The sequence below is a fragment of the Vombatus ursinus genome, unplaced genomic scaffold (assembly GCF_900497805.2).
Source record: "Vombatus ursinus unplaced genomic scaffold, bare-nosed wombat genome assembly UNPS02008996.1, whole genome shotgun sequence".
In the NCBI taxonomy this organism is placed as follows: Eukaryota; Metazoa; Chordata; class Mammalia; order Diprotodontia; family Vombatidae; genus Vombatus; species Vombatus ursinus.
Window position 1 is genome coordinate 10009716 of NW_020948774.1, and position 12754 is coordinate 10022469.

Consider the following 12754-nt stretch of genomic DNA (forward strand, 5'->3'; position numbering starts at 1 on the left):
AAGTGTTGTTGGCTTGGAGACATCAGTACTTAGGGAAAATCTACGATGTGGAAATGCTGATTTGCCCAGGAATGTGCAGAAAGGGCAGAACAGCTTGCTAAATTCAGAGGGGGATTTTGACAGATATAGGAGGGCACCTGGTCTGGGAGCTTTAAGGATGAGGGGAGTAGGAGCAGGCCAGAGCAGCAAATAATTTAAGTTTGAGTGAAGAGGAGGGAATCACATTTAGGGTTCAAGTATCTGAGGGTCCTAAGGAATTGGTTGCCTATGCCCTAAGCTTGGTAAGGAAGGAGCCCTAAGAATTAGGAAGCAAAATAAGGGTAAAAAATATTTACACATTATCTCTTTCTTATTGCCATTTATTGCCTAGAGTACAGACTGGGGAGAGATTATCTATTTTACTGAGAAGTACTGCTGGGAGCTGTCATTGCTGAAAAGGCAGGGTATTTGTCTTGACTGCAGCTTCTTATCATCTGTCTTCCTAGAGTATGGATTTTTTTTTTGTTGTTTTTTTTTGGTGTGTGTCATGGACCCCTTGGTATATTGTGCTATATGATATATGTTATATATCATGTAATACATGATGTAATGAAGCATGTGGACCCCCTTTCAGAATAATTTTTTTAGTCACAATTAAAGAAAATACTAAACTTCATTAAGAGGTTAGTGGAAAATATCGATGTAATATTTTCCCCATCCAAGTTCAGAGACATCATGAAATCTATCCTTGGGACTTTAGGAGTCCATGGACCCCAGGTTAAGAACCCCTGTTGTACAGCAGCAGCTATTGAAAAGAAAGGAAATGAGAATGATGTGTGAAGGGAAAGGAGAAAAAATTACAGTGGAGGGCTGTATGTATATGTGGTGTAGGAGGATGGAAATGGAGAACAGCCTAGGGGGAGTTCAAAGGCATTTGGGTTGATACCCCTACCTCTTGCTGGTGGAATTCCTTTATAAAAGGAATTCCCCAAATGCCTATCTTTTTGGCACCATGAATATACTGGAATATCCCTTTGGAGGGAGTAGTTAATAATCTACAGGAAAAAAAGGTAGTAGATTTTTTTCCTTTCTTCTTTGTGTATAGGATATGACCACCCTAGTCTATGATGTTGAGAAGAAAGTGCGTAGGGTGGGAGGTGGAAGAGGGGATTCGTCTTACCTTTCTTTGTATTCCAGTATTTAGCACAGTGTCTGACACATAGTACACACTTGATAAATGTTTGTTGAGTGATTGCCCATTTAGTGCCTGTATTTCATTATCTATACAGTGGGAAGAAAACAACAACCTAGAATTTAAATTTACAAGATTGGAAAGCTCAGCAAAGACTGGTGAATAAGAAAGGACTCTGGCAGTAGAGGGCTGTGTCTATTAACCTGTCTCTGTTGACTGGGAAGAGAGGGAAGGGAAGGTAGAAAGTAGAAAGGAGGGTAAGAGGGAAAAAGGAGGGAGAATAAGGAGGGAAGAAAGAAAGGTCAGAGAAGGGAGAGGGGAGACAAAGAGATGAGATGGGAGCCCTCTTGGGATATTTGCTTAATCACCACCAATTGTTTTGGAAGATCAATTCTCTTGCCATACATAGTAATAGAGATTTTGATGGGGCTTTAGATTTTGGAGTCAATTTAGGGTTTTGGAATGCATCCTTCTAGTTGAAGTGGGATGGGGCAGTCACTATATTTACCCTTACCTTTGTTGGGATTTAGAATGAGACCCTTAGTCCTCATTCTGGCATTCTGCCCTAACCTCTTAACTGAGCTTTATTTTAACTCACATCCAGTGATATTTAGCTGTAGAAACTTAGTGAGAATGCTTATAATCCTTTTCAGAGAAGACCCCTTCCCAGAGGGTCTATTCAGAACTGCTATATAGAATCTGCTCTCTAGAACTGGATTGCTCTTTACCAGATTTCAGACAACAACCAAACTCAGAAAAAAATGCGAGAAACTTCTTTTCGTTCCTGGGTGCATCTAGGATTGCAGGAGAGGATCAGTGAGAAGAGGTTTAAGGCTGCAGGGGAACTGTGTACCCTATGGCTTGGGAAGCCATGCAAAGTAATTACTCAAATCAGACTGGAGTAGAAATGGAATGTAGCAGCCCCAGGAGGAAGAGTTCCCTCCAGCCTTTTCTGCAGCTGCTACCACAGTGCTTACTTGCCCAAGCTCTCTTCAAGGGCACCTTTCTGGTGAAACATGACTTTATTACCCCAGAGCTCTCACATATACCTTTTCCTGGACCTAATCCTCCTTTGGAGGTCACTGAGGCATTTTAATTTGGTAGATTTTCTCCAGAGGATGTCAGGGCCCCACCCTATCCCCACATATGTTTGTTTACTTCTTTATCCATAATGAGATTTGGAGGATATTATGGAGGTGATGGAATATTATGCAGAGGTGAAAGGAGCAGAGGGAGGAGGAGGAGGAAGAGCTAGACTTTCAGCCTTGTCCCTAATTCTTTCACTGGCCTACAGGCCTATCTGGGTTGAACTGAAGCACTGCATATCTAGAATATCTCATAGGGTGGCAGGGTAGGCTTATAGCCACTGGAACCCAATAAGTGAAGGACCAGGGCCACCAGGGAGGGAGAGAGCAGATGGAGAGAATAGTAAAGGGCCGTGGTAGAACACATAGGAGCTCAACCCTAAGCCGAGGTGTTGGTCACTCCTGGCATCTGTCTGCCATCTAGTGGGTGCTTCACATAGTGATGCTAACTTTTCAAGATGTCTCTAAGTGTGATCAACAAAATGATATTGATCACGGATATTAACTTACATTTATATAGGACTTTGAGGTTTGCAAAGCATTTTCTCAACAACAATACTCTAAGGTAGTAGTGTAAGTTCCATTACCTCATTTTACTGATGAAAAAAATGAAGAGTAGAGTGGTAAAATGGTTTGTCCTTACACAGCTAGTATGAGTATTGGAAGTCATATTTAGGTCTCCTGACTCCAGACCCAGTACTCCATAATGCCTTTTTTGTCACCAGATATTTATTGAATAACTATTATGCCACTACTATAGTGCTTAACACTAATTTGGAAAGGGTAGGGTTCTGAATCTGTGATTTCATTGATAGAGGGACTACCAGACAGAACAAGAAAAGGAGTAAAAAAGCAAGGAGAAGATCTCAATAAGAGAGGAGGTGAGAGGAAGAAGGAGATGGGGAATTATGGTCAGGGTAAAAGGTGAGAACAAAGCTAGGGTATCAGGAAAGGGAAGAGAAAAAGAGAAGGCCATTCCAGGCAGAGGAATCAGTGTAAGCAAGGTAATAGAGGGCAGGAATAAACATAACATACTTCCCCTGGAGAAGATAACTCATTTCAGGAACTGGTCAAACAACAAACATTTGTTGTATTGGCTTAGAGTGGAATTATTTTTGGGGTAAGAAGTCTTTTTGGCTCAAGGCCTGGAAACTTGTAAGGCAGATTATAATGTGGAAGTTGGGGCCACTATGTGGTTCAAGTGACAGAGTATGGGATTTGGAGTCAGTGAGGCCTGAATTCAAATCCTGCCTCAGATACTCACTAGCTATATAAACTATGTGACAATCTTTCTTTCTGCTCTGTATCCCCAGCACTTAGCACAATGTCTAGCAAACAGCAAATGCTTAATAAATGATTATTGACTAACTCACTCACCTTGGGCAAGTCATTTAACCTTTAGTTTCCTCATCTGTATGACTGGAATGATAAAAACATCAAACTCCCAGGACTGCTGGGAGGAAGAAATGAGATAACACATATAAAGCACTTTGCAAACCTTAAAGAACCATATGAATTATAGCTATGATTAAATGGTAGACAGGGTTGCTGAAGGATGGCCTACCACTGTATGTGCCAGACACTAGGCTAGATGCTGGGGATGGGAAGACAAAAATGAAACAGTCTCTGTCTTCAAGAAACTTATGATCTACCAAGGGGAGACATCTTGTACATCTATAGGTATGTACAAAAGTGATAAAGGGAAAGAAAGCACTAGCAGCTGGGGGAGCAGGATCAGGAAGGGCTTCAGGTAGAAGGTGATGCTTAGCTAGAGCCTCGTAGCAAGATCAGAATGAAGAAGTAAACAGGCATAGGGTATAGCCAATGCAAAAGCTCTGAGATGGAAGATGGAGTACCATGTTTGAAGAGCAGTAAGACCTATTTGTGTGTACCAAATAGGTGCTGTGCATGATGCAGGGCTAGATCTGGTTTAAATTGCCAAGCAGAGGAGTTTATATTTGATCTTAGAGGTAGGTAATTGTTGTTGTTGAGTTGTTTTCAGTTGTGTCTGACTCTATTTGGGACTTTCTTGGCAAAGATATTGGAGAGGTTTGCCATTTCCTTCTCCAGCTCATTTTGCAGATGAGGAATTGAGGCAAAGAGGGTTAAATGATTTGCCCAGGGTCATGCAGCTAGTGAGAGTCTGAGGTCAGATTTGAACTCAGATCCCCCTGACTCCAGCACCTATATTCTATCCACTGCACTACTCTGTTACCCTCAGAAGTAATAGGGAACTTCTAAAGTTTATTGAGTGGGTAGTGACATGGTCAGACTTGAACTTTAAGAAAATCACTTTGGCAGATGTGTGGAGGATAGATTGAAATGGAGAGGGACAATTAGGAAGCTGTTGCATTAGTCCAGGTGAGACATGATGAGGGCCTGAACTGAGTGAAGAGAAGGGACAGATAGGAGAAACAATGTGAATGAGATGGGATAAGACTGAAGTTGTAAGGGTAGATGACTGGAAGATTGGTGGTATCCTTAAAAGAAATAAAGAAACTTGGAAGAGGGGTAGATTTCAAGGAGAATAATTCTGTTTTAGACATGCTGAGTTTGAGATGCCTACGAGACATCAATTTCAGATTGTCAAATAGGCAGCTGGTGATGAGGGACTGGAGCTCAGTATAGAGACTAGAGTTGGATATGGAGAGTAGATCTAAGAGTCATCTGCACAGAGATGATAATTAAAACCATGGAAGTTGATGAGATTACCAAGTTAAAGAGTGGAAGAAGTTGTGAGAAATAATATTGAATGGTTCTGGACAATGTGAATATGTAACACATTTCTATTGATGTAGTTTGGAGTCCATAGTTAAGATGAGATTAGTAAATAAAGGCTGTGGAATGCTGGGCTCTCACACCTGTTCCAAAGTCATGGGATAGTTCTTAAACATGGGCCTAGCATTTAGGAGGAAGGCCTCCTAAATGAAGTAGCATTTGAGCTGAGTCTTGAAAGCCAGGGTTGTTATGAAATGGATCTTGATTCGAGCCTTGTAGGAAACTAGGAAGGGAGGAGGACATTCCAGGCATGTGTCATACACAGCCAGCGTAAAGGCACAAAGATGGTGTGGTGCGGTGGAGAATCATAAAGTAGCAGCAGTAAGTGAGCGTCAGTCACTGCCTGTGGAATTTGTGGAGGGAAGTATGAGAAGAATGGAAACATAGGAAGGGGCAAGGATATAAGGAACATTAAATGACAAACAAAAAACTTAGATTTGATCCTGGATATAATAGGGAGCCACTGGAGTTTACTAAACAGATCAAAATCACTCTGAGTGGAAGATAGATTGGAGTGAGGGGGAGAGATGGAACAGGGAGACTAATTATATGGTTATTGAAATTTTCCAGTTGAGAAGTGATGAGGACCTGGACCTGGAGCAATATGAGGGGAGAGGAAAGGATTTATGTGAAAGATGCTTTGAAGGTAAAAATGAGATTTGGCAACAGATTGGATATGTATGGTCAGTAACTATAAAGAGTCAAGGAATGCTGAGTACATTTGTGAATCTGGGAGATGGGAGGATGGTGCAGGCCTAAACAGAATCTGGAAAGTTCAGAAGAGGAAAGATTTAAAAAGAGCAATGATGATAGGATATCCAGTTTGAAATGTCCAATAAACAAATGGAGATGCAGGTTTTGAGTTCTGAAGAAAAAATAGAGTTGAATAAATAAATCTGGGAATCATTTGCATACAGAGGATAACTAAACTCATGGGAAATAGGACATATAGAGAAAAGGAGAGGTTTCAGGATAGAGCTTTTTGGAACATTTAAGTTAATTTCATCAAATACTGCAGAGCAATTGTGGTAGGCACTAGTGGAAGACACAAGTTTGGATAAAATGAGATTCCTACCTTCTTGGTGTTTACAGTCTAGTAGAGGGTGTGACACATTGAATTATAACTGTAATAATAATAGTATGTGACAAGTGTATCAACGAAGGGTGAAACAAAGGTTCCCAGAGGAAAGGTAGAATTTAAATTGTTAAAGTTTGAGTACATTTCAAGCACAGGGAATGGCATTAATAAGTCAAGAATGTAGTGGTGGCAGGGGAGGGGAAAGAATGAAAGAAGGGTGGAAAGGTAGCATGGTGACATTTTGAGAAGCATTAACATTACTGCCCTGGGAAGAGATCTTTAGGTGACGGTCGCACTTTCCTGTTTCCCCTTTCTCCTTTCTCCTACCTAGTCAACCTCTCTTGGAATCTTAAGTAGACAAAAGGATGCTTGCCTGGCCAAACAGAGACATTTTTGTTTGAGAATAATATTTAGTAAGAGGCAGCATGGGGTAGTGGATAGAGAAATGTCCCCAAAGCAAAGAAAACTTGGATTTAAGTCCTGTCTTTAACACATTTTGGCTATTTGACCCTGGGCACCTCACTTAATTTCTCAGTATTCTAGGTTACTATTCATGGCAGAGAAGGTATTGGTAGGACAAATTTCCTATACCAATGTAACCAAAGCTCCTGTCCAGGGGTGAGGAACCTGTGGCCTCAAGGCCACATGTGGCCTTCTAGGTTCTTGGGTGCAGCCTTTTCACTGAGTCCAAGTTTTTCTGTGGAGTTTGGATTCAGTCAAACGACTGCACTTGAGGACCTAGAGGGCCACATGTGACCTCGAGGCCGCAGGTTCCCCATCCCTGGTCAAGTTCCTATCCCTACTAAATAAGGACTTAAGCTCATAGATTTGATGTTAAAAGAGGAAACTTCCCTAACTCATTCATTTTATAGTTGAGGAAACTGAAGCCTAGAGAAGTTTGTTAAGTGGCTTACATAAAGACATACTACAGTAAGACGTAAAGTCAGGATTTGGATGTGGTGCATTATAAAGAGCTCTGGATTTGGAATCAGAGGAATTAGGGTCAAATCTCAACTCCACCCCTCCCTACTAGACCTTTATGACCTTGGACAACACCCTTAACTTCTATGGACCTCAGTTTCCCTATTTGTAAAATTAAGGATTTGGACCAGGGTTTCTTAAACTTTTTCCGCTTGTGACCACATTTTGCATTTTGGCAATGTTCATTGGCACTGCATGGGTGTGACAGCATGCACATGTCCTGTGTTCAAAGCCAATGCTACAGTGAAGTTGCTTCATGCAACATGGGCATGCGCTGCCAGAAACACCTGGGATTCATTATGCGTTTGATTTTGAATTAATTTTTGTCATTGCATATTCACAAATCTTTTACTGTTGCCAAATTTTTTGCAAAGCCCCCTCCTGCCCCTCCCAGTTTAAGAAGCACTGGACTAGATGCCTTCTAAGGTCTCTTTCAGCTCTAAATCTATTATCTAGGGCGAGGCCCTCTAGTGTTCAGATCCAGTATACCTTCTACTTTAACCCACTGCTTTTAACTTATCACAAGCTTATAATTTATTCACATGTCCTTCTTTTGCTTCTCTCTTATTTTCCATGATTTACAAGATATTGACCTGTATCCTTTAATTCTTCATCACGAAACTATACTTTTATCACATTGGCTATTAAAAATACCTTTGACAAACAGTTGTTCAAATCTAGCCTTGATTATAGTCCATATATCTAACAAGTTTCCAAACCACTGAAGTATGTTGATCTCAATCTCTTGGTTAAATTTTTTAACCTTTGATGACATGTCATGGTGGAGTATTCTGTCTCTATTTGGGAATTTCATTCCAGCATAAATCTGCTTCACAGTATATCGATCTATTTATCAGTGTTCATCATTTCCTCAGTGGGGGCAAGACTTTCAGGAATACTATAAGCATAAACTCTCCAAAACAATGTTTGAGGGTGGGTGTTTTACAATTTGATGAAAATGCCCAAATCTTATTGGCTCACCTGGACTTTTCCAGACATTACTTTTAGCAAAAACATTACCTCAAATGAAAAAGTGAGTCCTATCAGTAAAAATTACTTTTATCCAATCTTTAGCATTCTAGTCGTTATATTGTCTGGCTTATGGCAAGCATTTTTGTCCTTTATATCAATGGTCAGTACTTTTTAAAAGAAACTGATTTCACTGTTCTTTTAACTTCAACAAACTTATTGTGATAGCTAAATATTTTATTATTCACCAAATAATTTATACCATCAATGTTTTTATTGCAAATCAACAAGGATATTGACTACTTTTTCAGTTTTGTCATATCTTTCAGGTCCAAGTATGACAAGGTCCATGCCAAGTAATGCCTCTTCTTGACAAACTTCTCTTCATCTTACAGCTTCATTCCTAATCCATACTCCATGTTCTTTGGTTCCTACTTCTCATTGTTTGAGAAATCAATCACAACCTCTCCAGATACTGGGTTCCTGTGAAGGTCATTCCTTGCTTTCTGAAGATTAATTAGGCTTTGTTTCATAGCAATTCCTTGCCAATCTTTGGCATTTTCATTTTCAACTGTTAAGTTCATTTGTGTTTTGTTGTCTTGTTTCATTGTGAGATTGAATGATCCTTGAAATACTTGACTTCCCCACTCCAATAGGTGCTGTAGAACCTCTAACAATCACTGAAGTGTATTCTCTAAGAGCTATAAATTTTGCATATATTTTGCATATCTCTTACTCAAATTCTCAAAAATCATATAACACACCACTGTATAAAGACAATACATATGAAGAAATATAAAGTAGTTAATAAAAAGTAATTTGGGACAAAGGGCACTAGCAGTTAAGGAATTAGGAAAGGCTTCATGTAAAAGGTGGGACTTCAGTTGTACCTTGAAGAAAAGAAAAGATTCTTTGACTCATAGGCTATACTGTCTCATCTGCTTTCCCTCAAATGTGTCTTGGATACTGTGTTACACTGGAACTTTCAGTCAAAATGGTGTATAAACACCCCTATAATGTCACACACTCTCTTATCTAGGTGTGTCATACATCTTTTTTTTCTTGGTTTGGACTCTTATTCTCAAAGGTCTAAGTTACCAGAGATAAACCACCAAAATAGTTGCATTGGAACTTTCTCAAGGTCCAAAGAGGTAACCTTTTTGAGGGACATATACTTCTCATTCTCACCACGTCACTCCTTGAGCCTCCATCCAGTGTGTTTTCTATCTACACAACCAGTTACAGTAATGACACTTTAGATCTTAAACATAACCATTTACTCAATAATAAAGCAAAAGAAATAATATTAAAGATACTAATATATTAAAGTAAGGATATAAATATTAAAATATTTAACAACACACATATAAGCCTAGATTACATTTTCCCATCAATGCACTCAGTAGCTATGGTGAAAGTGGACACACACTTATAGGAACATCACATGGAAACACATGAGGGAGGAAAACTCATGTGCTTAGGGTAACTCAAAAACTTAGACTGTAGATTTCAATTTTATTGGTCCATTCAGACACATCTGCAATGCTCAAGACTGCTTCTCTGTTCACTCCTTGATGCTTGACAGCTTATCCTTACCACTCTTCATTCGGGGAAATTTTCTTTGCCTTTCTCTTCAAACATAGCCTTTCAAGTTCTTTCAGTTAACCATTACCCTTAAAGGGGTGTTTAGAAAATGATAGCTTTTAATGTGAATAGCAATTGTCTTTAAGCCAGACAACTATCAAGTTCATTGAATTGACTATCTCTGGTATATGTAGACCAGCTTAGGCAATAATTCACTCTTGAATCTACTTTGATATTTGATATTTGAATTAATGCTACACTCTTGACTCAGAATGGAGTTCCCAGAAACACTGTTCCCCTGATCAGGATATCAAAGCCTCTGCAAAACCCCTGTTTTTCCTCCTTTGGCCAGAGAATAACAAGCTCTTTTGAAAAGCTTTCAGGGCTATATTATGATGGCTAAAGTAAATAAGTTGTGGAGAAATAAACATAACTCTCATGCTTATCATATTTTTGATAAGAGACTGACATTTGTATAGAAATTCTGGGAAATAATTTCAATGCCACTTCAACAAGACCAAAGTTTTGGTGGCATTATTCAGTCGTATCTGATTCTGCATGACCCCATTTGGGGTTTGGCAAAGATACTGGAGTGATTTGCTATTTCCTTCTCCAGCTCATTTTACAGATGAGGAAACTGAGACAAATGAGATTAAGTGACTTGCCTAGGTTCACACAGATAGGAAATATCTGAAGCCAGATTTGAACTGATGAAGACTTCTTGACTCCAGGTCTGACACTCTAACCATTGTGCCACCTAGCTGACCCATACCAAAGTTTAGGCTTAAATAAAATGTGTAAACAGAGCTATTCTGTGGCCTAGCTGTCCCTGGTGCTCTTGGCCAATGAAATCAATTCTTCCTGATTACTTAGGAATAGGGGCAGTTAGGAGGCACAGTGGATAGAGTGCCAGGCTTGAAGTCAGGAAGACTCATCTTCCTGAGTTCAAATCTAGCCTCAGACACTTACTACGTGGCTCTGGGTAAGTCACTTAACCCTGTTTGCCTCAGTTTCCTCATCTGTAAACTGAGCTGGGGAAGGAAATGGTAAACCACTCCAATATCTTTGCCAAGAAAACCCCAAATGGGATCACAAAGAGTCAGACATGACTGAAATGACTGAACAGCACTTAGGAATAACTCAGCTGATGTTTTCTCTCAGCTGACTGCTTGTAACTACCTCAGCTCTAGCTGAGAAGCTTTCTAGCCCACTGCTGGGTCTTCGCCTCTTTTTCTTAGGTGCCTCTTCCTCTCCAGCTGTTCTGATCCATGTTTAATGACTGAAATGAGAGCCTCTTGAAAGTCACAACTACCCAAATTTTGTCCTATCAAATTGACAGCCCTGTCAAAACCATAACTCAGTGTCCAACTGTATATATGACTTCATATTCTTAGTTTTATCACCTTTATTAATAAAACATGCATATGCAATTCATCATGCCTTCATTCTAAAGTTTCTAACAAGGTTGTATGTTTGTTGAATGGCCTCGAAACCATGCTTCTTTACAATCACATTTCTCTAGTTTTTAATAATTAAAAAAACACCTTTTCTGTGTATTTATTTACTTATTTTTGCCTTTAATGAAACTAATCTGTTGCCACACAAGAGAGGCGTAGCATACTACAGTGTCTGAAGAATTGAAGTTGAAGATCACCCATCTTCAATGGAAGAGGAATTTAGTGAGCAAAGATATTGGAAGCATTTGCCATTTCCTTCTCCAGCTCATTTTACAGATAAGGAAACTGAGGCAAACAGAGTTAAAGGACTTCTCTAGGGTCACACAGCTAGTAAGATCAGATTTGAACTTAGGTCTTCCAGACTTCAAGTCAGGTGCTATATCTACTGCATCACCTAGCTGCCAGGTGGGTATGAATAGATTGCAATAAATTTCAAATTTGAAATTAACAAGAAGTAGGTTAAAAGATATTATCAGAAAAATCTGTGACAAAAAAAGGATAATTTGGTTACCTAGGAAACAATAACTGAGGGACAGCTCGCGTGCTTCACTAGTATCTATACAATGTCAAGAAAAGACCTTAAGCACATTGAGTAGACTCTAGAATTTTAAGAGGACCTGAACAAGGATCTCATAGGATAGGCATAAATGACAGTATTGGAGAGAGTATGCTTTTTAAGGGTTGCCCTCACACTTTTATATGGTCATCTTTGTTCTTAGATTTTTATGTCCATATTTCTCATACACACATATGTATATATGTGTACATATACACACACAGAGTTTTACATCAGTTCACAGCAAATTAAAATTCTTCTTTATCTATATAGCAGTTTCCATTTCTTCTGCTCATTTTGCAGAAATTTTGCCAGTAACTCTCTTTTATAGCTTTTGGTTCCTCAGTTCTTTACAGTATCAATCTGTGACTGAATAATTGCCTTGTTGTCAATGATTATGCTACACATTTAATGTGAAAGCCATATGGCAAGCATATGGGAAGTAGTTTCCAAATAGAGCTGTCCTTCCCTATGGGACTAATTATAAGGAAAGCCCAGGCAGGCTAGGGAGGCAGGACCAAGGATTGTTTCTCTGTAATGCTTTGGTTTGTTTACTTTTTTGTCTATTTAGGTCTAAGCCTTTCCTCCCCCATTCGTATTCTCTCCTCCTTCAGCTTTCATGACATTACTTTCCCCTGATTAACCAGCCCTCTCCTGACTAAATATTTCCTCCTGATGTCCTTCACTTGATCATCATCTGTGTCCTGACCCTAACTGTGGTCATCACCAAAAGCTTTGTCCTTACCTCTTTTTTTTTTCTTTTTTCTCTCTCTCTCTCATCTTTCTCTTGGTTATCTTATCAGCTCCTACTGCTTCAATTATGATCTCTATACAAATAACTCACAAATACCACCTTAATCTGTCTTCTGAGTTCCAGAATCACCAGCTTCCTACTGGGCATATTCAAAACAGAATTTATTATTTTCTCCCTCCCCCCCCCAAAAAAATCACTGTTTCCTTTCTTCCTTTCTTCTATCGAGAGAAACTTCAAGTTGCCCAGGTTTGTAATCTAGGAGAATCTAGAATTTGATTCTAAATTCTTTCTCACTTCCCCTATTCATGTTAAATTTTATTGAGTCTACTCTAACAACATCT